Below are 24820 nucleotides of genomic sequence, written 5' to 3' on the forward strand. Positions count from 1 at the left end.
ACAGAAGCAAATATATCTTTGTACTCAGACGCTACGAGCTTTATTCTTTCACTGGCATCACTGTCAACAAGGAAATGGATAGCCTAAGAGAGAAAAACATATAGGTAACAAATTGAAGAATGATAAAACCAGTGGAAATGGCTTTCTCAAGGAGTCTAGCCATGAAAGGGGCAAGTGTTATAAAATGATAATAAATGGGAATGATTTTATCATCAATAGGAATATCATCACTTTAAAATGTTTTATAGCTATAGAGATGTCTATACTTATAATAGTAACAAAATCTGGAAAAATACATAAAAAATCAAAAGATGACTTTATAGGATTTATTGCTATTATTTTAAAAAGTTAATTATATACATTTTTTTTTTTCCTATAAAGTCCTTTGTAATGGCATCTCTGTTTGGAATGCTTGTTCTTGTTGATAGTTAAGTTTGAGCTTCACAGCAATCCTGGAGGTGGGTGCCATTATCCCACTTTTGAGATTGAGGAAAGGGGTGGGGTGTGGGTGTGTGGGTGTGGGTGTGAGTGAGGGGTGGGGGGAGAAGTGAAGTGACTTGTCCAAGGTCATTCAACTAATAAGTGCCTGAAGATGGATTTGAAATTCGGTCTTCTGAGTCCAGGTACAGATCTCTGTCCACTGCACCACCCACAACAGTGATGGGGGACGAAAAAGTTCAATTGCATAGGGCCAAGCACAGACAGATCCCAGTAGCACTCCCATAGAGACATCCATCCAAGCCCCAGAATGACTATGCCAACCACTCCGGAGTCCCTTCCTCTCTAGCCCCCCATCTCTGCTGCGGATCCATAAGGAGATCGTGAGAGACCTCGCCATAGGGTTTGGTAACCTCCCTGTAAACTGTCGATGTCACCATGGTCCTGGGCAAGCAGCCTGGTCTCAGAGGGAACTGAAGTTAGTCTGGCCGGGTCCGTTCTCCATAAAGCCCCGGGGAACCTTTGCGGATGTTCGTGGGGCCCCATTCTTTTTCAGAACAGCTCATTCTTTTGGCTCACTAAAAACTCCACACAGCATTTTACAGCTGAGGAACCAGAGGCTAAGGGACTGGCTCAGGGTGTTGCAACCTGGAAGTGTCTACCGTGGGCTTCCTCACCCCAAGCGCAGAGGTGGATGCGAGGCCGCCGCTGCCCCCCTAGGGGTTCTCGGGAGGGGGACTGCGATGGGGGTGGCGGGAAGGCTGACTGGTGCGGGCCGCTATCAACGTTCCAGACCTGCCGGTGGCTTTCGGGCTGTATTCTCCTTCCCGTGGTGAAAAGGCCACATGGTTTCTCGAGATTGGGCCAAGCTTTTGTACGCACTTCTGCTCTTCCTGGGGACCTCGATTTCCTCATCTGCGAGATGGGGAGATAGTAGTTCAGCGGTGTCTCTAGGTCCGATTCTGGATCCGCTGCCCACAGTTCGGACTGAGGAGCTCTGGCCCCAGACCGGTTCTAGGTGGGGAGGAGGGGAAAGTTGGTTAGTGCTACTTTGCATACCCACAAGGCTGTGCGCCACAGCGCGAACTCTCCTGGGGAAGAGCACCCTTCTCTTTGAGTTCCCCCCGGCCTCCCTCGGAGGCAGAACCGTTGAAGTACATGGGGTGAGTGTTTCAGGGACCGAGCTTCTCCCCAGGAGTCCGGGAAGGGAGGGGAACTCCAGGGACAGTATTAGTCGCCATGAGCTAAAGTCTGGGTGTTGTAACTGGGCTGGGCGGGGCGGGAAGTTGAGCGTATACTCTGGTTTCTCTTCAGATCGTATAAATCTTTCGCCTTTTACTAAAGATTTCCGTGGAGAGGAACGATCACGAGTCTTTAACTAATTTTTCGAGGCCTCTCTTCGGTGAGGCTGATTTTGTTGTTAGTAAAGAAAAGACAAACAGTTTAGCAAGTTTATTTTAAAATGTTCGTGTTTGGGGCGGCTAGGTGGCGCAGTGGAAATAGCACAGACCCTGGATTTAGGAGTATTTGGGTTCAAATTCTTAGGAGTATTTGGGTTCAAATTCGGCCTTAGGCACTTAACACTTACTAGCTGTGTGACCCTGGGCAAAAAAAAGTTCATGTTTGGGAGTAGGTAGGTATTACAGTGAAGCACTATTCCTGGATTCAAACACTTGTTAGTTGTGTGAATCTCAAAATAAATAAAGAAAAATACATATTTAATAGCACATGTTCTCTCTAGTCACGTTGGGAATCCCTACCTCATTCACATTTTTTTTCAAACTTTTCTGAGCACTCTTAGTTATGCACGGAATTCATATAGGGAAGGTACGTGCTGAGGGCCATGCAACCAAAGTTCCTATGTCAAACCAGTGGTGGCTGCAAAGGAGGTGACAAAGTCCACAGTCTTCCAAAGGGAGTTTTTCAGCAGGGGCAATCCTAGACGAAGAAATAGGAAAGGAAATTGAGGTGGAGATGAAAAAATAACACTTCTTATGGGAGAAATTAAATTTAAGAAATATTTGGTAAACACTTAGTACATACAGGACGCCAAGGTAGTTCCTCTAGGGATACAAAGCCAAAAAATAATTTCAAGGAGCTCACAGTATCGACAACATCGTGTGTTGATCAACTGTGATAGACTTGACTCTTCTTAGAAGTGCAATGGTTCAAGATAGTTCCAAAGGATTCATGATGGAAAATGATCTCCAAATCCAGGAAAAAAAAAACAAAAAGAAAAAAACAACAAACTATGGAATCTATTTGCAGATTGAACCATACTATTTCTATTTTCTTGTCTTTCTTTTTTGATGTTTTTCCTTTTTGCTCTGATTCTTCTTTCACAGCATGAATAATGCAGAAATATATTTAATGTGATTGTATATATATAATCTATATCAGATTGCTTGCTGCCTTGGGGAGGGAGGGAGAAAAATTTGAAACTAGAAATCTTATAAAAACAAATGTTGAAAACTATATCTACATGTAACTGGACAATAATAAAATATTTTTATGGGAAAAAAAGAGTTATATGTATTGCTGTTAATCAGTCTTGTCCCAGAGTAAATCATGTCCCAGTTTGCCTAACTGTTTTTACTCATCCTACTCTTACCCATGTAACGATTGGAATGACACCACCTGCTGGAGACTTACTGTAGAAATGAAGTGAAGGTCTTTGAGGGCAAGACCAGGAGTCTTTTCTTTGGAGTCAGGACTTTGGCTAGTGGGAGGAAGAGGGAGGAGACTGGCGCTCTGTCTCGCTCTTTCCTGAGGACGCTGGTGGAGAAGGGAGCTAGAAATGTGCTCTCCCTTTAATAGATAGGAATCTCGGCCTTTCTCTCTCTCTTTACCAAATTCTTATTCTCCTTAATAAATGCTTAAAAGCCTAACTCTTGCTAAAGCTTATAATTTATTGGCGACCACTCATTAGATTTTAGACAGTCTAGCTAGAATTTTAGCCCTTAACACCCACATTTACAGAGATGTGAGAAAATAATTATTAATAATGTTTTTCAAGGGGAGGCCCAGAGATCAGTTTTTTTGCTCTCTCTTCCTCACTCCAGAAAGTCCAGCTCTTGCCTAGAATGAGCCCAAGGGAGAAGGAGAAATGTCAAATGATTCTTTTGTTTAGCTTGGTGAAGAACCACACCTAGACACTGGAATTTGTCCTTTTGCATATTCTCTAGACTACCCTCAAGTCATGTCAATCAATGGAACTGAATGATGCTCTAACCAATTGGCTTAGATCAATGGGTTGTCACCTGCCGCTAACTAAGGAGGATGAAACCCTTGGCCACACCAGGGTCAGTCTCCTTTTGCTCTCTCCTGCCCCTCTCTCTGGCCTTGCTCTTGCTTGGTGCAAGCTCTTCCTTTTATGACTATGTAGGTATGGAGGCCTGAGACTATGAAAAGTTAGGGAGACATGTGGTCAATTCTTTACTGGTATATATGATATGAATTAATAAAAAATGCTTATTTAATGATAAATGCCTACTGCCAAAACGGGTGCAATGGCCATTAATATATAAATAGCAATTAATTTATAAAAGACAGCAGCAAACAATAATTTTTTAAAAACCACATGGAACAGCACAGGCTTCATATAGAAGGTGGCACTTCAGCTTCATCTTGAAAGAAATGAGGGATTCTTTAAGGTATAGTAGGTAAAGGGAGAAGTGCATTCCAGGCATGGCAGAAAGCCAGGGCCAGAGTCAGTACAAAGGCATGAAGATGGGAGACAGGATGCCATGTATGGGGCCCATTTGTCTGGATTGTAGAGTGTAGAAAGGGGAATAATAGATAATGAGGGTGGATAGACCAGAGCCAGGTTCAATGGGCTTTAAAAGCCAGACAGAGAGATTTATATTTTATTCTAGAGGCAATGGGGAACTACTGGAGTTTACTGAGCAGGAGAGTGGACTAGTCAGATCTGCATTTGAGGAAAATCATCTAGGAAGGAGGAAATCAGGTCAAGGTGTAGCCTGTTAGCTCCAAATTTGAATCCCACCCACCCACCCAATCCGAAACCCAATACAGGAAGGGAACCCCTAACCTTTCAGTGATATCACCATCTTTCCAAAATGCCAGGGAGTCATCAGCCTCCTTTATGATAAAGTTGCACCAGCCCCACATGCTCAATGAACAGCAAGAAATGATATAATGAAAGCCCAGAACTAAGTGTAATCAATGAGCACCTTAAAATATTTTTAAAAATATAGCTGAAATATGCTTAGTACTTTTATGTTTGCAAAGAATTTTTGCAATTTCCTCCTTGCAGTTTTTATACAGTTTTATTTCCCAAGGACAACCCCTATTCCAGTACCTAATATATACTCTCCTCCTGCTTTAAAATCTAGACCATGTTTGTCTGTTTTCCTTCACAACCTGGCTAATGTGGAAATGTTTTGCATGACTGCTCATGTATAGCTTATATGGAATTGCTTGAGTTCTTGGGGGAGGGGAAGGAGGGAGGAAGAGAATTTTGAACACAGTTTTTAAAAAACATTAATGTCAAACTTTGTGTTTTACATGTAATTTGGGAGTGAGCTCTCAAACTCATGACATGATCGCTTCAAAAAACATCCAAATAATGCCATAGGACAATGCCTGGCATGGCAAAACCCACAGAAGAATGTGCTGAAATCTTCTAACCAAGAACAGCTTGGAAGATCAGAAGGAGGGAGCTGCTGTGCTGAGACAGCAGTGGAGCCCAACCCCACAGTCTCCCTGACACAGATCCAGTCCCAGGAAGGTCTCACCAGAGAAGGAGACCCCCAGAGCCTCTGAATTAGCTGAAGCACCAGTGTCGTCTGGAACTAAGCTCACAGTCTGGTGAGAGGACAGAGCCCTTGGCAGGGGGGGAGACTACAGGGGTCTATGCTGGAACTGAGGCAGAACTTGGGTTTTTCACCCCTGCTGGGAACCAGAAGGTAAGCCTGAGTAATAGTGGCCCAGGTGGGTGAGGGGCAACCACAACACACAAAGCTGGTTGATTAGCAAGTTGGTCTGGGGTCATCTATGGACCAGGGAACAGTCCAGGTGAGTGAAGAACCTGATCCTCCTTAAATCATACCACCTGGGACTTCTGAAGCTTGGGATACTGCAGCCTGGAAACAGTGCCCCACTTTAAGGAGCTAAAAGTCAAGTAAAAGAAAGGCAAGATGAACCGACAGAGAAAGGTGAGGACCATAGAAAGTTTCTTCAGTGACAAGGAAGACCGAGGGACACCCTCAGAGGAAGATGTCAACATCAGGGTCCCTACATCTAAAGCTTCCAAGAAAAATATGAATTGGTCTCAGGCCATAGAGGTGCTCAAAAAGGGCTTTGAAGATAAAGTTAGAGAGGTAGAGGAAAAAATGGAAAGAGAAATGAGAGTAATGCAGGAAAGACATGAGAAAAAAGTCAACAGCTTGAAAAGTCAAATTGGCCAAATGGAAAAGGAGGTACAAAAGCTCTCTGATGAAAATAATTGCCTGAGAATGAGGATTGAACAAATGGAAGCCAGTGACTATGAGAAACAAAGACACAATAAAGCAAATCCAAATGAATAAAAAAATAGAGGTCAGTGTGAAATATCTTCTGGGAAAAACTGCTGACCTGGAAAATAGGTCCAGGAGAGATAATTTGAAAATTATTGGTCTACCTGAAAACCATGATCAAGGAAAGAGCTTAGACATCATCTTCCAAGATATTCTCAGGGAAAATTGAACTGAAATTCTAGAAGAAGAAGCTAAAATAGAAATTGAAAAATCCACCGATTATCTCCAGAAAGAGATCCCAAAAGGAAAACTCCTAGGAATATTATAGCCAAATTCCAGAGCTCTCAGGTCAAGCAAAAAATATTGCAAGCTGCCAAAAAGAAAGAATTCAAGAACTGTGGAGCCCCAGTCAGGATAGCACAAGATCTAGCGGCTTCTACATTAAAGGACCGGAGAGTATGGAATATGATATTCCAAAGGGCAAAGGAAATGGGATTACAACCAAGAACCACCTACCCAGCAAAACTCAGCATAATCTTTCAGCAGATAAAATGGGACTTTAATGAAAAAGAAGACTTTCACATATTTGTGATGAAACAACCTGAACTGAATGGCAAATTTGATTTTCAAATACAAGACCCTAGAGAACCATAAAAAATTGGAGTTGGGGGACATACCTGGGGTAATGCAGTGGGTAACTGTCTTGTGTCTGAGGCCAGGTTTTGGCTGGGACCCCCCTGGGTCCAGGAGTGATGCTTTGTCCACTGTGTCACTTAGCTAGGTGATGGCATCTTTAGGGTTAAATTGAGGAGTGAAGGGAATGCACTGGGGGAGGGGGAAAGACAGAGGTGAAATCCTACATGAAAGAAACAGGAAAAGGCTTATTGAGTAGGGGAAGAGATAGGAGAGGAGCAGGGCAGTAAATGAATTTTACACTCACCAGAAAAGGCTCAAAGACCTTAAATTCATCAGAGTTGCCTCAAGGAGGTACTAACACACACACACCCAACTGGGTGGATTAATCTATTTAATCTGGGCAGTAAATGAGCCTAACACTTATCAGAATTGGAAGGAGGGAATACCATATACACTCAATTGGGTGGAGTAATTTCTCTAACCCTGCAAGAAAATAGGAGTGGAAAGGGATAAAGAGAAAGGGGCAAAAGAAGGAAGGGCAGATTGGGGGAGGGGCAAGACAGAAACAAATCCCTTTTGAAGAGGGATAGGATGAAAGAAGATGGATAATAGAATAAATATCATGGGGAAGGGAAGAGGATGGAAGGGAAACAGTTAACAATAGTAGTCATGAAAAAGAGAAAAGGGGGAAATTGTACAAAAAATATTGATAGCAACTCTTGGTGGAGGCTAATAATTGAGAATCAAGGGAATGTCCATCAATTAAGGAATGATGGAAGAAGCTGTGCTATATGATTGTGGTGGCATGGTCTTGTGCTATAGGAAATGACAAACAGGATGATCCCAGAAAAACCTGGAAAGACTAACGAACATGGATGTATACTGAAGTGAGCAGAGCTGGGAGGACATTGTGCATAGTGACAGCAGTGTTGTTCAATGAGCAATTGTGAATGACTTAACTACTCTCAGCAGTGCAATGATCCAAGACAATCCCAAGGAACTAATGAGGAAGCTTACTATGCACCCCCATAGAAAGAACTGATAAAAAGAACACTTGTGGATTGTACATGTATAACCTGGTTGTGATCTTGTGGAGGGGGAAGAAAAGGGAGGGAGGGAGGGAGAAAAATTTGGAACTCTAAATCTTATGAAAATGAATGTTGAAAACTACCCTTACATGTAACTGGAAAGTAAAATGAATGTTTGTTGCTCAAAAAAAAAAAGAAAGAAAGAAAAATATGAATTGGTCTCAGGCCATAGAGGCACTCAAAAAGGAATTTGAAGATAAAGTTAGAATGGTAGAGGAAAAAATGGAAAGAGAAATGAGGGTGATACAAGAAAGACATGAGAAAAAGTCAACAGCCTGAAAAGCCAAATTGGCCAAATGGAAAAGGAGGTGCAAAAGCTCTCTGATGAAAATAATTGCCTAAAAATTAGTATTGAACAAATGGAAACTAGTGACTTTATGAGATATATATATAATTTGGGAAAATAAAATTCTAAATATTTTACCCTCAAAAAAAAATAAAATGAAATCTAGACCACAGATTTCTTGACTCTGTGTGTGTGTGTGTGTGTGTGTGTGTGTGTGTGTGTGTAATGGACCCTTTTGGCAGCCTGGTAGAGTCTATGGATCTTTTCTCAGAATAAAGATGTGTAGTAATATTAAGTTTTAGAGAATGTTTCAATTTTTGTTTTTATTATATGTTTCATGTGTATCAAGTGGACAATAATTGTAAAATCTCTAAAAGATTCTGAATTTCCTTAGACATATTTTTGAGAACTCTCATTGTTTGATTTGATTATTGGCAAAGCTATTTAAAGTTGCTTAAGCTCAATTTTGTAGGAAACTTTCTCAGATGATTACCAGTATCTGAAACACCTGAGGGTTTCACACCTGAAACTCTACAGCTGAGACTTGTTAGTTGATTATCAGCATCCACACCTGAAAGACTTCCCTTCCACAACTACACCCAGAGGACATCCCAAGAATCATCTGAGAAAAGACTTCCAAAGACTTAAATGGATATTTTCCTGTTTTCCTTTTCCACATTGTATACACTGTTTATAATGTCCACATACTAAAGGGGAGTGACCCTTTTAGTTTTTCTCTGTTTGTAATGCCAACCGCTAAAAGGGGAGTACCTTCTTTTAGCCTTTGTTAGAGCATCTGCTCAATTTCTTTTCTTTCTTTTCATTCCCTTTACTTTATTAGTCATAAGAATCTGTAATGATATTTCTTCATTAAGGAAACAATTGTTTCTTAACAAGCAGGGGGGGGGGGAATGTGATAAAATAATGGGATTTTTCAGATGCCCAGGGCCCCCCACCTGAAGATTGATTTGAAATTGATTGAATTGGGTGACATAGGAGACTGAGAACCTACTTAAGGTTGATTAAATGGAGACCACACCTGGCTGGCCCTGAGTGGGGTGTTGTTCTCAGAGGCTGTGGACTAAGACATCAACAGGAGACCACCTTTAACCAATTAGCTTGAAGGACCTCCCCTTTCCAGGATGGAGACAGGAAGTAGGAAGGTGAGGCTGGCTCCCTGGATCAGCCTCTTTTTTTGCGGGGACTTTGGATTGCTGGCAGAGAGAGAGAGAGAGAGAGAGAGAGAGAGAGAGAGAGAGAGAGAGAGAGAGAAAAGAAAATAGATAGGCTTTTCTTGTATTTTCCATGTGTTGTCTTTACTCTTTAATAAATAATTAAAAGCCTAAACTCATGAATGAGCCATTTTTGGTCATTGGTAATATATATTCACAGGCTTTCCCCTAGCCTGTTGTTTAGTTAGAATAAAGGGGACAGTCAGAAAAAAAAGGAGAGGGAGAAACAAAGAGAAGGGTACTCCCATGGCTTCAACTTCTCTAGAGCGTGAGTAAATCCATGATACTTTCCAGGGTCTACCAAATGTCAACTTCATATTTTATCTCATCCACAGAAAGCCCAAATTTTGTTTTATTTTGTCTTTATGAAAGAGAATCTTCTTGTCCATTCTCTTGTAGTCTCCTTCCTCCCTGAAAGGGTATAGGAGGTTTTTTTTTCATTGTCAGCCTTTGACTTGATTAAGGTACATTACACACTCCCCTTTATCTTTTCCCTCCCCTTTCTCCTTTCTCATTCTTTAATTTATTCACCAAAAAACATTGATTCACCTGTAGACAGGGTGTTAGGAAGTTTAGTTCAAGATATTTCAGCCCTGTTTTCTTTCTTCTGGTGGTTGTATCTCACCTCACCCCAGCCCCACCTTGTCTGCCTCCACTCTTTAACACCCCACTTCCTCTGCCCCACTCCCTCCCACAGTGGCCTACTCAGGTGTTCATCCTTCACTTTTTTTTTTCATCCTTCACTTTTAAAGAGGATGAAAGACTTCATGGGGGTGATATCTTGACTTGCGCGTGAATTGGATTTAGTGAGGCAGAGTTTCACAGAGTTGTCAGCCTTTCACTCTTACTTCCAGTAGTGACCTGTTACATGTCCCATTCTCCCTGCCCCTTCCCACTCCACCTCTCCCCCCATACCTATTTAAAGGAATTTGTTTTCTAAAGTTGATTTCAGGACACATTTTATGATGCTCACCCTGGGTGCAAAATTTCCTAGTGAGGGCTCTGATTCCCCCTAGATAATATGGAAATTTCAGTATTTGTCTCCTCACCCCCAACCAGGACAAATTTTACCAAAGTCTACCTAAATTAATTTACTTATTCAATGCCATACCAATCAAACAACTAAAAATTATTTAGACATAAAGGGTGATACCATAGGCAAATTAGGAGAGGAAGGAATAGTTTATCTTTCATCTATGGAGAGGAGAAGAATTTATGACCAAACAAGAAATAGAGAATATTATGAAATGCAAAATAGATCATTTTGTTTACATTAAATTAAAAAGGTTTTATACAAACAGAAGCCTTACATCCAAGATTAGAAGGAAAGCAGAAAGCTGGGAAACAATTTTTACAGCCAGCCTTTCTGATAAAAGCCTCATTTCTAAAATATAGAGAGAACTAAATCAAATTTGTAAGAATATAAGCCATTCTCCAATTGAGAAATGGTCAAAGGCTATGAACAGGCATTTTTCAGATGAAGAAATCAAAGTTAGTGTCATATTGATGTGGGGTGGAATTGGGGTGATAAGATTGATCATGAGGCATCCCAAAGAATTACAAGACTCAGTGACTCAGTTTCCCAAGTTTTATTGCAATACTGTGAGTGACCACAGGGAGGGCACCATGGAAGTGTCTCTCAAATAGGGAAAGAGAAGACAGTTATATTTATAGTATGGATAAATTGATTATCAGTCTCATTATAATAATGTCTACCTTAGAAAGGTACAGGGGAGAACTTATCCTAATTTGGAGTTCCTCAGGGCTTAAGCCAACCCACGAAGTGGGTACCTTTTTCCATGGAGGTGTGTTTTTGGAGTTTACATGTCATAAGGTGAACCAGGGACAAATTTGGCCTTTTCTGTGCATGTTACCTCAACTTGCCAAGGTCAGAGTGTCCCTATGTTTTTCATTCCCAGGCCTAGTTTCTTGATATTAACATTTATCAATTAGGATTTCTATAGCCTGTCTCTATGTTTTGGTTGTAATTAAGGTCTCTATGACCTGCCTCTTATGTTTTTGTTATGAGTGGTGATTAATGGGGGTAATTAATAGGAGCCAGATCTCCAGGTAGTAGGCCCTGACTTTGATGAGGGGCCAAGTTTTAAGTTATCCATTAATCCCTTTCAGAACTCGGGCCTGAATCCCTCTTAGAGCTCAGATCTAAATCACAGCTAGAGTCTAAGGTTTTTCTGTCAACCCCTTTAGGTACCATTGATAGCTGCTATTGATAGGTTATATGTTAACCCTTTTAGCCTCCTCCATCAATATAAAAAAATGTTTGAAATAACTATTGATTAGAGAAATGAAAATTAGAACAACTCTGAGGTACCAACTCATAGCTGTCAGATTAGCTACAAAAAGGGAAAATAATAAAGGTTGGAGAAGATGTGGAAAAATTGGAATGTTAATGCATCATTGGTGGAGTTGTGAATTGATCCAACCATTCTGGAGAGTAATTTGTAACTAGGCCCAAAGGGCTATGGGGTTGTGCATACCCTTTGACCCAGTAATACCACTACTAGGTCTTGACAAACACAATTTACTGAGAACTGATTGACTTCATTTAGTTTCTTTCCCCAGACCAATGAATGACCTGGGGCTAACAAAACTTTGTCAGTTCCAGCCTCTGATTACTTTGTAGAACTCCCAAAGAATCTGCTACCCTCAGTTTATGTAAAATAATTTAACAGGTGAAAAGGTGAAACAAAAGACAATCAACCAAAGGCTGCCTGGGTTTTTTGGTTGTTTGTACCCTATATATAAACTTTGTTTTCGTCCCCTCCCTTTGGATACTCCTAGCTTGCTATGGCAGTATCATGAGTTATAACTCCTCTGCCCTGATTAAAGATCTTAATTTTCTTGTATTGATTGTTTTATTAATTTTCACGGTGACATTCTGGGGGCTTGTCCATGATTGAAAGAGTGCCCCCCTGCTCAACTGAACCCCATTTTTGATTTCAGACACTTGGTGTGAGCAGGAATCCATTGAGTTCTGTGGCTTGGCTTGAGTCTCTTAAAACACAGAACTTGCTTTTTTTCCTCCTGAGTTCCTAAAGCTTTTTGATCAGGGGTCTGGCAAAACTCATGTGTATATTGTGGTCTACTATGGCATGTCCACTAGAATGGACTGCTGCATGGTATGAACCATGTTCTTGTAAGTACTTGGAAAATTGGCAAAATTTTACTAAATCTGAACCAAAATACTGATGGCCATGCAGTGGGATCTCTTTTTTGAGTTTACTCTTGATTCTGTTGGCCCCAAAATAAAAGGGCCTGAGTGGGCCTCATTTTTTTTCTGATGGCATTTTGAATCAACTAAATGGCAATCTGAATGTGAAGCCTCCTCCCTTACACAAAATAGAAAGGAGAGAGAGAGAGAGAAGAGAAAGAGAGAGAGAGAGAGAGAGCAAGAGCGAGAGCGAGAGCAAGAGTGCGCAAGCAACCAATTGATCTGGGTCAAATTAATGGAGCTTTGAGGATATAGAGGAAGACTTAATTTGTCCTTGTAGAGTGCTATTTATGAAAAGTGTTCTGTATATGTGAGTGTGCATGTGTCCCTGAGTAAAAAGCAAGCTGTTTTTCTTCTTCCCTCCTGCTGTCCAAGCTAAGTCCCTTATCTTGTATTAAGTTATGAAGTTCTCTCTGCCACTAAAAGCATAATTGTCAGAAAGGTAATTTACACAGAGGGGCAGTTAGAAAGTGACTACCACTTGATTTTTTGCTTGCTTTTAACAAATTTGTTAACACTTTAATTGGAAATTGCTCTCTAATATTAGAAGTTTTAAATCCAGGCTTGTAGATCAGGTTCAGTTTAAATCTGGGACATTGTCTGGCTTCCCAGTTGGCAGAGTTTTAACACCATGTAAAAATGAGTATGTTGATAATAATGGTTTCATATTGAAATGCTAATAGTAGATGAGACTTAGATAAATTAATTATACCATTTGGGAAAATAGATCCAGTTGTAATTGAATTTATTATACTCTTATTTCAAGTGAAATGTCTTCTAATAAGATTTTTTTTTAAAGTCAGGATATATTGTAACATTTGCATTAAGAAAAAGTGTTTAAAAATTTCGCAGATCTGGAAAATTGTTAATTTCACGATCTTAAAACAAGTTACTTCAGTTTACCAATCTGTAATGTTAATATTTGATAATTATAGATTAATATTCTTTTGGGTTATAAGTTGTTATAGATTCAATTATTAAAAGAATGATTAAAACTGATTGTTTAGAAATGCAATAGATATTTTACTATGAATTCACAAGGAAGTCATCTCAAAGTTTACCATTTCCATCTCCACCTCATTTTACAGATGAGGAAACCCAGACAAACAGGATTAAGTGATTTACCCAGGGTCATACATCGAGTAAATGTCTGAGGTTGGATTTGAACTCAGGTCTTCTTGATTCCAGGTCTAGTGTTCTATCTGTCCACTGCACCACTTAGGTTTTCCATGAATTGATTAGGTCAGGCTCTAGAGGCTCAGACTTACCTCCTTGTGCTGGGCCTCCAAAAACAAAAAAGGGAGACCAGTCTGTCCATTTTGGAGAGATCCAGAGAGAACTGAGCACAGATGAGAGTACCATGGCAAGATTAGGAGCAGAGCTGGTGGTCAATAAACATTTATTAAGCACCTACTTCTTCAAATCCAACCTTCTTGGGAGAGGAGTTCCAGAGTAGTGCAGGCCCACTGGAGAAAAGAGTTGGCTGAAAGAGCAGCAAGAAACTGGAACGTGGTGTTGAGAAGCTAGAACAATACACTTATCTCTCTGCTTGCTACTTTGAGTTATTTAGTTCATTCAAGAAGGACCTCCCCACTACCTGAAGTTAATTTTTCTTTCTGGGAGGAGTATTAGTCTTTATCATAATATTAGGCTGAACAGCTCCTTCCTTTCTCACCTGGCTGTACTAATTTGGTACTTCTCCAAGCTTTCCACCCTGCCCTCATGTCAGACACCTCCATTTTTCCCTTTTCAGTTTCCTTTTCTGTGTTATCTTTCTCCTTCAGATGGCAAGCTCCTTTAGGGCAGGGACTGTCTTTCTTTTTTGTATTTGCTTAGCAAAAGTGCCTGTCACACAGTAGGTACTTAATAAATGTTGATTGATTGATTGACCTGCAATACTGGGATGTGATTGGAATTCAGCAGAATGTCAGGGAAGTACTTTTTTTTAAAGCTACTCCAAGATTGTTTCCCTTAAATTTTTTTTATTCTAAATTTAAACACCAAAAAAGAGAATTTCCATATCCACAGCAGATTAAAAAAGAGAATGTATATAAAATTATTCATTTCCAATTCACTTCACTTTTTTAAAGTATATAATTCTAACATTATTTCCAAAACTCTTGCAATTGTTTCTCCTAGGAATTTAAAAAATATTTTAGTACTGTTGGGTTTTTTGGGGGGGCATCAATATTGCTAAACACCCCTCCTATGCACCCAACAGCTGCCCAATTGAAAACTAATAAATAAAAAAAAGCAACTTTGTAACAAATAAGCATAACCAAGCAAAACAAGTTCCACTTTGGGCCACCACTAAAAATTTATGTTTCTCTCTACACTCTGAGTTTCTCTCTCCTGTAACAGCCAAATTTAATAAGGGGGGAATTAATTGGGCAGCTCGCCGAAATATTGGGGTAAGAAAGGAGATTAACAGACTCAGAAAAAACAAAACAGGGTTTATTGATGGGAACAAATTTAAAACACAAGTACGGTTTATAAAAATAGGGACAAAGATAAAAGGGATAGGAGAATGAAAATTATACGATCTTCAATCACACCACAACCTAGACTCAGCAGTTCCCAAGGAGCACACAGCTGCATCCCATCTCTCTCCCTCTCTCATGCCAGAAGGAATTTCTCTTCCTTTCTCCTTCCAAGAAAACCCTCTCTTTCACAGGAAACAGGGCAGCCCCCCCACACACAGCCCCAAGCTAATTGGCTGGCAGCCCTGATTGACAGAATTAACAGGTGGTTGTAGAACTGCCAGCCTCCCCAGCTTCTGGATGCTGAAGATCACCTGACTGCCCTCACCAGGCTTCTGGTCATGGTAATTTGGCTAGGCCCATGTAGGTATCGGTATGTGGTGATGACTTGGATGGAGCTGACGAAGAGGGGGCGGTGTCTGAGACTGGCTGGGGAGTGCAAAAGGGGCTTCTAATTCTAGCCAAAGATGGGGTCATAGAAACCTCAAATAATTAATTTCTTATACTCTCTTTCTCAGGTCCTCTGGAGACACAGTTTGGTTATTACATCAATGTTCTCAAGTCTTTCAAAGTTATCTTTCTTTAAATATTGTTGTCCTTGTACAAATTATTTTTGGTTCTGGTGACTTCATTTGGTGTCACTTCTATGAAATCTAATCTTTTGTCATTTCTTATGCTATGATAATATAATCATTATATTCATACAGCACGCTTTCTTCCTCCATTGGCCAAATGATGGATACCATTTCCTTCTTCCCTTAGATTGTACTTATTTGCTTTTTCTTTTTTTCCCTTTCAATTCCTCCTGGTTGGGGTGGGAAGTTTGTTTTGCTTGCATTTGATCCCTCTGTAACATTTTAAAAAGGTTTGAGAGACATAATTTCTGGGTAATTTAATAATTTTATTAATAAGGCCTGCAGATAATTTATAAAAAGATGGTCATTTGACTGTCTCTTAGACCAAAGACCCCTAATGTCAGTGGGGTCACAGTTGTTTATATGCCCTTTGAAGAAGATGTATTCTTAAGGGATGCCTAATCCTCTCTGATTGGTTAATAATGGAAAGTGGGCTACCTTGGGATATGTGAGTTAGTTCACTCAGATCTTGGTCAAAGAGGCATCAATTTCCATATCACCTGTCTTGATAATAGGGAGAATCAACATTTCTTCAGGACCTGTCTAAGAAAACACAATGAGCAGGAATATACCCATTAGCTGAAACTTAGAATTTCTTTTACTATTTGAGTAGATTTTGGACTGGGTAAATCTCTGAGATTTCCCATACAGGTTGGTTTTTGGATGAGGAAGCAGAAAATGAGAAAAACCTTAGTCCTAACATAATAATTGGTTATTAAATATGGTAAATATTAATTTCTCACACCTCTCTGGTGAGTGGGATGGGAAGTACACCCACCAACCCCTGTAATTGAGACTCGAGGAGAAAGGATGCCAAAGCACTGATTTTATTTCTTTTGAAAGAAAGGTGTACCACACTCAGTGGGACAACCAGGAGGTGTGACACACCCTCGAGATTAGGAAACCAAGCAGTTTTTATACTCTTTACAGACATCTATTTTAAGCAAAATGCGGTATTTAGGTTAATACTATATGTTCCCCAATAGATCTCTCTCCTGGGATGTTCAGCGATAAGTCTCTCTCCTGGGTCAGAGTGCCCCAAACTCAGGGGTTCAGCCATAGGTTATTTTGCAAAATTTCCTGTTTCAGCAACAGTTTATCATATCTACATAATGTCTTGGTGCAGAACCTATGAAGCAATTTTTAAGTTGATATGCTTATATTTAGAAAGGGGGATAGTAGCCTCCCATTATTGCCTCTCTCTAGAGAAAAAACAGAGAGAGAAAAATACCGGGCTTTAAGGGGCTTTAAGACCTTGAGATCAGATCACTAGGCCGAAGGGGGGACACTTTCCATCTCAGTGGAGGGTCATATCCCTATATCCCTCTCACTGGTGTTATGCTCCTTCAAGCCTCCCCACACCCATCCCTGGTTTCTTTGTGAAATTTAACATATTTCTATACCAAATTGTCTCTCTTTTTCTCTCCCTGTCTGTCTGTCATTAAGACTGCCTGTCCAGGGGGCAGCTAGGTGGCACAGTGGATAAAGCACTGGCCCTGGATCCAGGAGTACCTGAGTTCAAATCCGGCCTCGGACACTTGACACTTACTAGCTGTGTGACCCTGGGCAAGTCACTTAACCCTCATTGCCCAGCAAAACAAAACAAAACAAAAAACAAAAACAAAAACAAAAAAAAAAAGACTGCCTGTCCATGTTTCTCTTTGTTCAGTCTGATTCAGTTAACAGTGAAGTTCATTGGATGCCTGCTTCCACTCCCCCTTCTGCTTCCTCCATGTTTGCATATTATTCTTGTTACACACCTCAGTTATGAAAAACAGTAAGTTTCACCCCTTCTTCCTTCTTTCTACACTAACATATATGTCCTTTCACTTTCTCTTTTCTTTCCCTTCTTCACATACTCAGAATATAATCAATCTATCCCTGGGTCTTCTGTTTTTCAGTTTTGACTCTCTTGATACCCTCTGAAGACATGAAAGTTCTGAGCATCATTATATAACCTCTTTCAATTTCTCAGATATATTTGCCTCTCTGGCTTCTCTGGAATCTCTGTGTATTATTTAAAGTTCCTAATCAGGGAGCAACTAGGTGGTACAGTGGATAAAGCACTGGCCCTGAATTCAGGAGGACCTGAGTTCAAATCTGGCCTCAGACACTTAACCCTTATTGCCCTGCAAAAACAAACAAACAAACAAATGAGTAAATGAATAAATAGATAGATAAACAAACAGACAAATAAATAAACTTGAAGTTCCTAATCAGCTCTGGTCTTTTCATCAGAAATGTTCCATTTCATTAAAAGATAAATAGTTTTTTCCTGTAAAATTATATTCAGCTTTTCAGAACAAATTATTTTTGCTTATAAGTCTGTATATTTTTCCCTTTAGAATTTGGTATTACAGTCTCATCTCATTTATATCATACGTTGCCAGATTTTATGTGATTTTGATTGTGGTTCCATGATACTTTGAACTTTTTCTTTCTGGATGCTCCAATACACACACACACACACACACACACACACACAAACTGCTTCTTTCTGTATGTTTGCTATATCTACCTACACTTCTTTCTTTATGCTTGCTACATCTATTTTTAATATATGTATATGCATGTATGTATACATATACATGGGAGCTCTAGATGTTGGTTATGATGTTCTTTTGTGAAAGGTGATTAGTGTATTCTCTCTGTCTTCACTTTTCTCTTTGATTGTATTTGGTCTGGGAAGTTCTCATTTACAGTTTCTTGAAATAGAGTTTGCAGACTGTTTTTAAAAAATCATGGTTTTCAGAGAGTCCAGTGATTCTTTAATTATCACTGCTTGACATGTTTTTAGGTCATTTTAAAAAAATACTAGATGAATTACATATTTTCTATTATTTTCAAAATCAATATTGTTCTAATATTTCTTCCTGACTCATGGAGCCATTAATTTCTATTTTTTTTTCTATTCTAGTTTTCAGGGAGTCCATTATTTGTTGTTGTTGTTGTTGTTGTTTTTTAGTGAGGCAATTGGGGTTAAGTGACTTGCCCAGGGTCACACAGCTAGTAAGTCTTAAGTGTCTGAGGCTGGATTTGAACTCAGGTACTTCTGACTCCAGGGCTGGTGCTCTATCCACTGCGCCAACCAGATGCCCCAAGTCCATTATTTGAATAAGATTTACTTTCTTTTCTAAGCTATTTTTTCTTCTAAGATGTTTAATGCCCTTTTAATTCTTTCCTCTAGAGTTTTTATTTTATTAAAAAAAATTCTACCTTCATTTCTTCGAGGTAGTCACATGGTCCTTATGGAAAAAATCCACTTTTCCCACCATGAGTCAATGTGGAGTTACTTTCTCCATTTTGGATATGCCTGAATCTATAATAATTCGTTATAATGGAAGGTCTTTTTTTTTTCAATTTTTAATTTACTTATCTCCCCAGCTTAAGATCCTGAACTGGGGCTTTGTGTCAGGGTCCAGCTCTGCCCTCTGCTGTGTTTTAGGGTGGGGTGGGTGACTGATTGCTTTCATCCTAAATCCCATGGTTTCTGTGCTGACTTCCAGTCTCAAAGAATTATCCCTCCCCTCACCCCCACAATTTTTTAAAATAAAGTATTTTATTTATTTATTTTTTCCCAGTACATGTAAAGATAGTTCTCAACTTTTGTTTATACAAGCTTTCCAATTTCAGATTCTTCTCCCTCCCTTCCCTCCCTCCCCCCTCCACTAGACAGCAGGTAATCTGATATAGGTGTTTTATATATATATATATATATATATATATATATATATATATAAAATAACATTAAAAATATTTCTGCATTAGTCATGTTATAAGAGAAAAATTAGAGCAATGAGGAAAAGCCTCAAAATAGAAATACAACAGCACCAAAAACAAAAGAAATAGTATGGTTCATTCAGCATCTATACTCCACAGTTCTTTTTTTTTTTTCTCTGGATTTGAAGATCCTCCTCCATCATGAGTTCCCTAGAACCCTTCTGTATCATTGCATTGGTGAGAAGAATATAGTCCATCACAGTAGGTCAACACACAATGTTGATGATACTGTGTACAGTGCTCTTCTAGTTCTGCTCATCTCACTCATCATCAGTCCATGCAAGACCCTACAAGCTTCTCTGAACTACTCCTGCTCATCGTTTCTTACAACACAATAGTATTCCATTACATTCATATACCACAACTTGTCCAGCCATTCCTCAATTGATGGGCAGCCCCTCAACTTCCAATTCCTTGCCACAACATAAAGAGCAGCTATAAATATCTTTGTACATGTGGGTCTTTCTCCCCTTTCCATGATCTCTTTGGGAAAAAGACCCAAAAGTGGTATTGCTGGGTCAAAGGGTATGCACAGCTTCACAGCCCTTTGGGCATAATTCCAAATTGCTCTCCAGAATGGTTGGATCAGTTCGCAGCTCCACCAACAATGCATTCCAATTTTAACACAGTTTCTCCAACATTTATTATTTTCCTTTTTTGTCATTTTAATCAATCTAATAGGTGTCAAGTGGTATCTCAGAGTTGTTTTAATTTGCATCTCTCTAATCATTAGTGATTTAGAGCATTTTTTCATATGGGAATAGATAGCTTTGATTTCTTCATCAGAAAACTGCCTGTTCATATCCTTTGACCATTTCTCAATTGGGGAATGACTTGGATTCTTATAAATTTGATTTAGTTCCCTATATATTTTAGAAATGAGGCCTTTATCAGAAGTACTGGCCATAAAAATTGTTTCCCAGCTTTCTGCCTCCCTTCTAATTTTGGATGCATTGCTTCTGTTCGTACAAAAACTTTTAAATTTAATGTAACCAAAATCATCCATTTTGCATTTTATAATATTCTCTATCTCTTGTTTGGTCATAAACTGTTTTCCTTTCCAAAGATCTGAAAGGTAGACTATTCTTTTCTCTCCTAATTTTCCTATGGCATCATCTCTTGTGTCTAAATCCTGTATCCATTTTGACCTTATTTTAGTATAAGGTGTAAGATGTTGGTCTATGCCTAATTTCTGCCATACTATTTTCCAGTTTTCCCAGCAGTTTTTGTCAAATACTGAGTTCCTATCCCAGTAGCTGGAGTCTTTGGGTTTATCAAACACTACATAACTAGTGTCATTTACTACTGTGTTTCCTGTGCCTAGCCTGTTCCATTGATCCTCCACTCTATTTCTTAGCCAATACCAGATAGTTTTGATGACTGCCGCTTTATAGTAAAGTTCCAGGTTTGGTACCTCTAACCCACCTTCCTGTGCATTTTTTTTTCATTATTTCCCTTGATATTCTTGACTTTTTGTTTTTCCAGATGAATTTTGTTATTATTTTTTCTAGCTCTATAAAATAATTTTTAGGTAGTCTGATTGGTATGGCACTGAATAAGTAAATTAATTTAGTTAGTATTGTCTTTTTTTTTTTTTTATTGAGGCAATTGGGGCTAAGTGACTTGCCCAGGGTCATACAACTAGTAAGTGTTAAGTGATTGAGGTCGGATTTGAACTCAGGTCCTCCTGAATCCAGGGCCTGTGCTCTATCCACTGTGCCACCTAGCTGCCCCCGGTATTGTCATTTTTACTATATTAGCTCTGCCTATCCATGAGCAATTGATATCTTTCCAATTATTTAGATCTGATTTGATTTGTGTGAAGAGTGTTTGGTAATTGTGTTCACAGAGTTCCTGGGTTTGTCTTGGCAAGTAGACTCCCAAGTATTTTATATTATCTACCATTACTTTAAATGAAATTTCTCTTTCTATCTCTTGCTGCTGGACTTTGTTGGTTATGTATAAAAATGCTGATGATTTAAGTGGATTTATTTTATATCCTGCTACTTTGCTAAAGTTGTTAATTGTTTCAAGTAATTTTTGAGTTGATTCTCTAGGATTCTTTAAGTATATCATCTACAAAGAGTGATAGTTTTGTTTCCACCTTGCCTATTCTAATTCCTTTAATTCCCTTTTCTTCTCTGATTGCTAAAGCTAATGTTTCTAGTACAATATTAAATAATAGAGGTGATAATGGACATCCCTGTTTCACCCCTGATCTTATTGGGAAGGCCTCTAATTTATCTCCATTGCATATAATGCTTGCTGATGGTTTTAGGTAGATACTGTTTATTATTTTAAGGAAAGTTCCACCTATTCCTAGGCTCTCTAGTGTTTTTATTAGGAATGGGTGCTGTATTTTGTCAAAAGCTTTCTCTGCATCTATTGAGATAATCATATGATTTTGGTTAGTTTTTTTACTGATGTGGTTGATTATGTTAATAGTTTTCCTATAATGTTGAACCAGCCCTGCATTCCTGGTATAAATCTCACCTGGTCATAGTGTATTATCCTGGTGATCACTTGCTGTAATCTCCTTGCTAATATCTTATTTAAGATTTTAGCATCAGGGCAGCTAGGTGGCACAGTGGATAGAGCACTGGCCCTGGAGTCAGGAGTACCTGAGTTCAAATTCAGCCTCAGACACTTAACACTTACTAGCTGTGTGACCCTGGGCAAGTCACTTAACCTCAATTGCCTCACTAAAAAAAAAAAAAAGAAAAAAAAGATTTTAGCATCAATATACATTAGGGAAATTGGTCTATAATTTTCTTTCTCTGTTTTTGCTTTGTCTGGTTTTGGTATTACCACTATAATGAAATAATGGGATTTAGCAGATACTCAAAGACCCACCTGGAGTGAGAGAGATTGACTGCTGATTAGCCTACTTCAAGTTAACTGGATTGTAATCACACCTTACTATCACTTAAGAAGGTATTGTTCTCAGAAGCTAGACTGTGAACTCAACTTGAGAACACCTTCAAAACCAATGGATTTGGATGACACCAACCAATCAACTTGAAGCAGTGTGTAAGGACCACCTCTGTTCCAGACCTATAAAAAGCTTCCACAATCAGCTTGATGGAGAGTTCCTGATTAAAGCAGGCTCATGGAGGAGGACTTGAGGAAGAACCCAACCAGGCTGGAATTCTAGGCTAGATAGACCTTTTCTTAACTTTCTGAACTCCATGTTAATACCTGTATGCTTTAATAAATGTTTAATGCCCAAAGACTGGTGCTGAAGCTTCTAATTTAAGGTGATCACAAAATATAGATTTTAAACATCACACCACCATATTTGTATCATAAAACAAATTTGGTAGAACTCCGTCAGCTATTTTTCCAAATAATTTGTATAATATTGGAATTAATTGTTCTTTAAATGTTTGGTAAAATTCACTTGTAAACCCATCTGCCCCTGGGGATTTTTTCTTAGGGAGTTCATTAATGGCTTGTTCAATTTCTTTTTCTAATATGGGTTTATTTAAGGATTTTATTTCCTCTTCAGTTAACCTGGGCAGTTTGTATTTTTGTAAATATTCATCCATTTAATTTAGATTGTCAAATTTATTGGCATACAGTTGGGCAAAATAACACCTAATTATTGATTTAATTTCCACTTCATTGGTGGTAATATTACCCCTTTCATTTTGGATACTGGTAATTTGGTTTTCTTCTTTCTTTTTTAAAATCAAATTAACCAATATTTTATCTATTTTATTGGTTTTTTCATAAAACCAGCTCTTAGTTTTATTGATTAATTCTATAGTTTTCTTGCTTTCAGTCTTATTAATTTCTCCTTTAATTTTCAGGATCTCTAGTTTAGCATCTAATTGGGGATTTCTAATTTGTTCTTTTTCTAGCTTTTTAATTTGCATGCCCAATTCACTAACCTCCTCTTTCTCTTTTTTATTCATGTAAGCAGTTAGAGCTATAAATTTTCCCCTAAGCACTGGCCTGGCTGCATCCCATAGATTTTGGTATGTTGTCTCATCATTGTCATTCTCTTGGATATAGTTATTGATTATTTCTATGATTTGTTGTTTGACCCATTCATTCTTTAGAATGAAATTGTTTAATTTCCAATTGATTTTCATTCTATTTTTCCATGGCTCTTTCTTACATGTAATTTTTATTGCATCATGATCTGAGAAGTATGCATTTACTATTTCTGCCTTTCTACATTTGACTATGATGTTTTTGTGCCCTAATACATGGTCAATTTTTGAAAATGTGGCATGTACTACTGAGAAAAAGTTATATTCCTTTCTATCCCCATTCAATTTTCTCCAGACATCTATCATGTCTAACTTTTCTAGTAATCTATTCACCTTTTTCAATTCTTTCTTATTTGTCTTTAGGCTAGATTTATCTAATTCTGAGAGGGGGAGATTTAGATCCCCCACTAGTATAGTATTACTGTCTAATTCCTCTTGTAACTCATTTAACTTCTCCTCTAAGAATTTGGATGCTATACCACTTGGCACATACATATTTAATATTGATATTACTTCATTATATATAGTACCTTTTAGCAAGATGTAGTTTCCTTCCTTATCTCTTTTAATGAGATCTATTTTTGCCTGCAATTTGTCTGAGATAAGGATTGCTACCCCTACCTTTTTTACTTTAGCTGAGGCCTAATATATTTTGCTCCAGCCTGTTACCTTTACTCTGTGTGTATCTCTCTGCTTCAAATGTGTTTCTTGTAAACAGCATATTGTAGGATTCTGGTTTTTAATCCACCCTGCAATTCACTTCCATTTTATGGCAGAGTTCATCCCATTCACATTCACAGTTATTATTACTGTCTATTCCCCTCCATTCTATTTACCCCCTTTGTACTTTCCCCCCCTTCTTTCACCCTATTCTTCTCACCAACATTTTACTTCTTACCCCTGCCTCCCCCAGTCTGCCCTCCCTTTTTATCACCCCCCTCCCTTTTCTTTCCCTTTTCTCCCTTGCTTTTGTCTTTCCTTCTATCAGTCCCCCCCTTTCCCTTCCCCTTTTACTTCCCTAAAGAATGAGCTAAGTTTCTTTATCCCAATGAACGTATATGTTATTCCCTCTTTGAATCAAACCTAATGAGAGTAGGGTTGAAACAATGTTCTCACCTCCTTTATTTCCCTCTGTTGTAATAGGTTTTTTTCACCTCTTCATATGATGTAATTCACCCCATTCACTTTCCCTTTCCTCTCCTCCCCATAGACTCCCTTTTTAACCCCTTAATTTTCTTTGTACCATCATATCAAAGACAATTTATATTTATACCCTCTGTGTAAAGTCCTTCTCTCTGCCCAAATACATGTACAATTCTTAAGAGTTATGAGTATTATCTTCCCATGCAGGGATGTAAACAGTTTAACCTAATTGAGTAACTTTTTTCCCCTCTGTTTACCTTTTTAAACTTCTCTTGAGTCTTTTATGTTAAGATTGAATTTTCTATTCAGTTCTGGTCTTTTCATCAAGAAACATTGAAAGTCCCCAATGTCATTGAATGTCCATCTTTTCCCCTGAAAGAGAATGCTCATTTTTG

General features: G+C 38.7%; 1 non-coding gene across 1 annotated transcript; it reads left to right on the forward strand.

The window, feature by feature from the left end:
• The first annotated feature begins 1732 nt into the window (after window positions 1-1732).
• LOC122752032 lies at window positions 1733-1848 on the forward strand. Its single transcript, XR_006355838.1, has one exon. It is a non-coding gene; the product is annotated as a U5 spliceosomal RNA (small nuclear RNA).
• The last annotated feature ends 22972 nt before the right edge of the window (window positions 1849-24820 follow it).

Source organism: Dromiciops gliroides, chromosome 3 (assembly GCF_019393635.1).
Source record: "Dromiciops gliroides isolate mDroGli1 chromosome 3, mDroGli1.pri, whole genome shotgun sequence".
In the NCBI taxonomy this organism is placed as follows: Eukaryota; Metazoa; Chordata; class Mammalia; order Microbiotheria; family Microbiotheriidae; genus Dromiciops; species Dromiciops gliroides.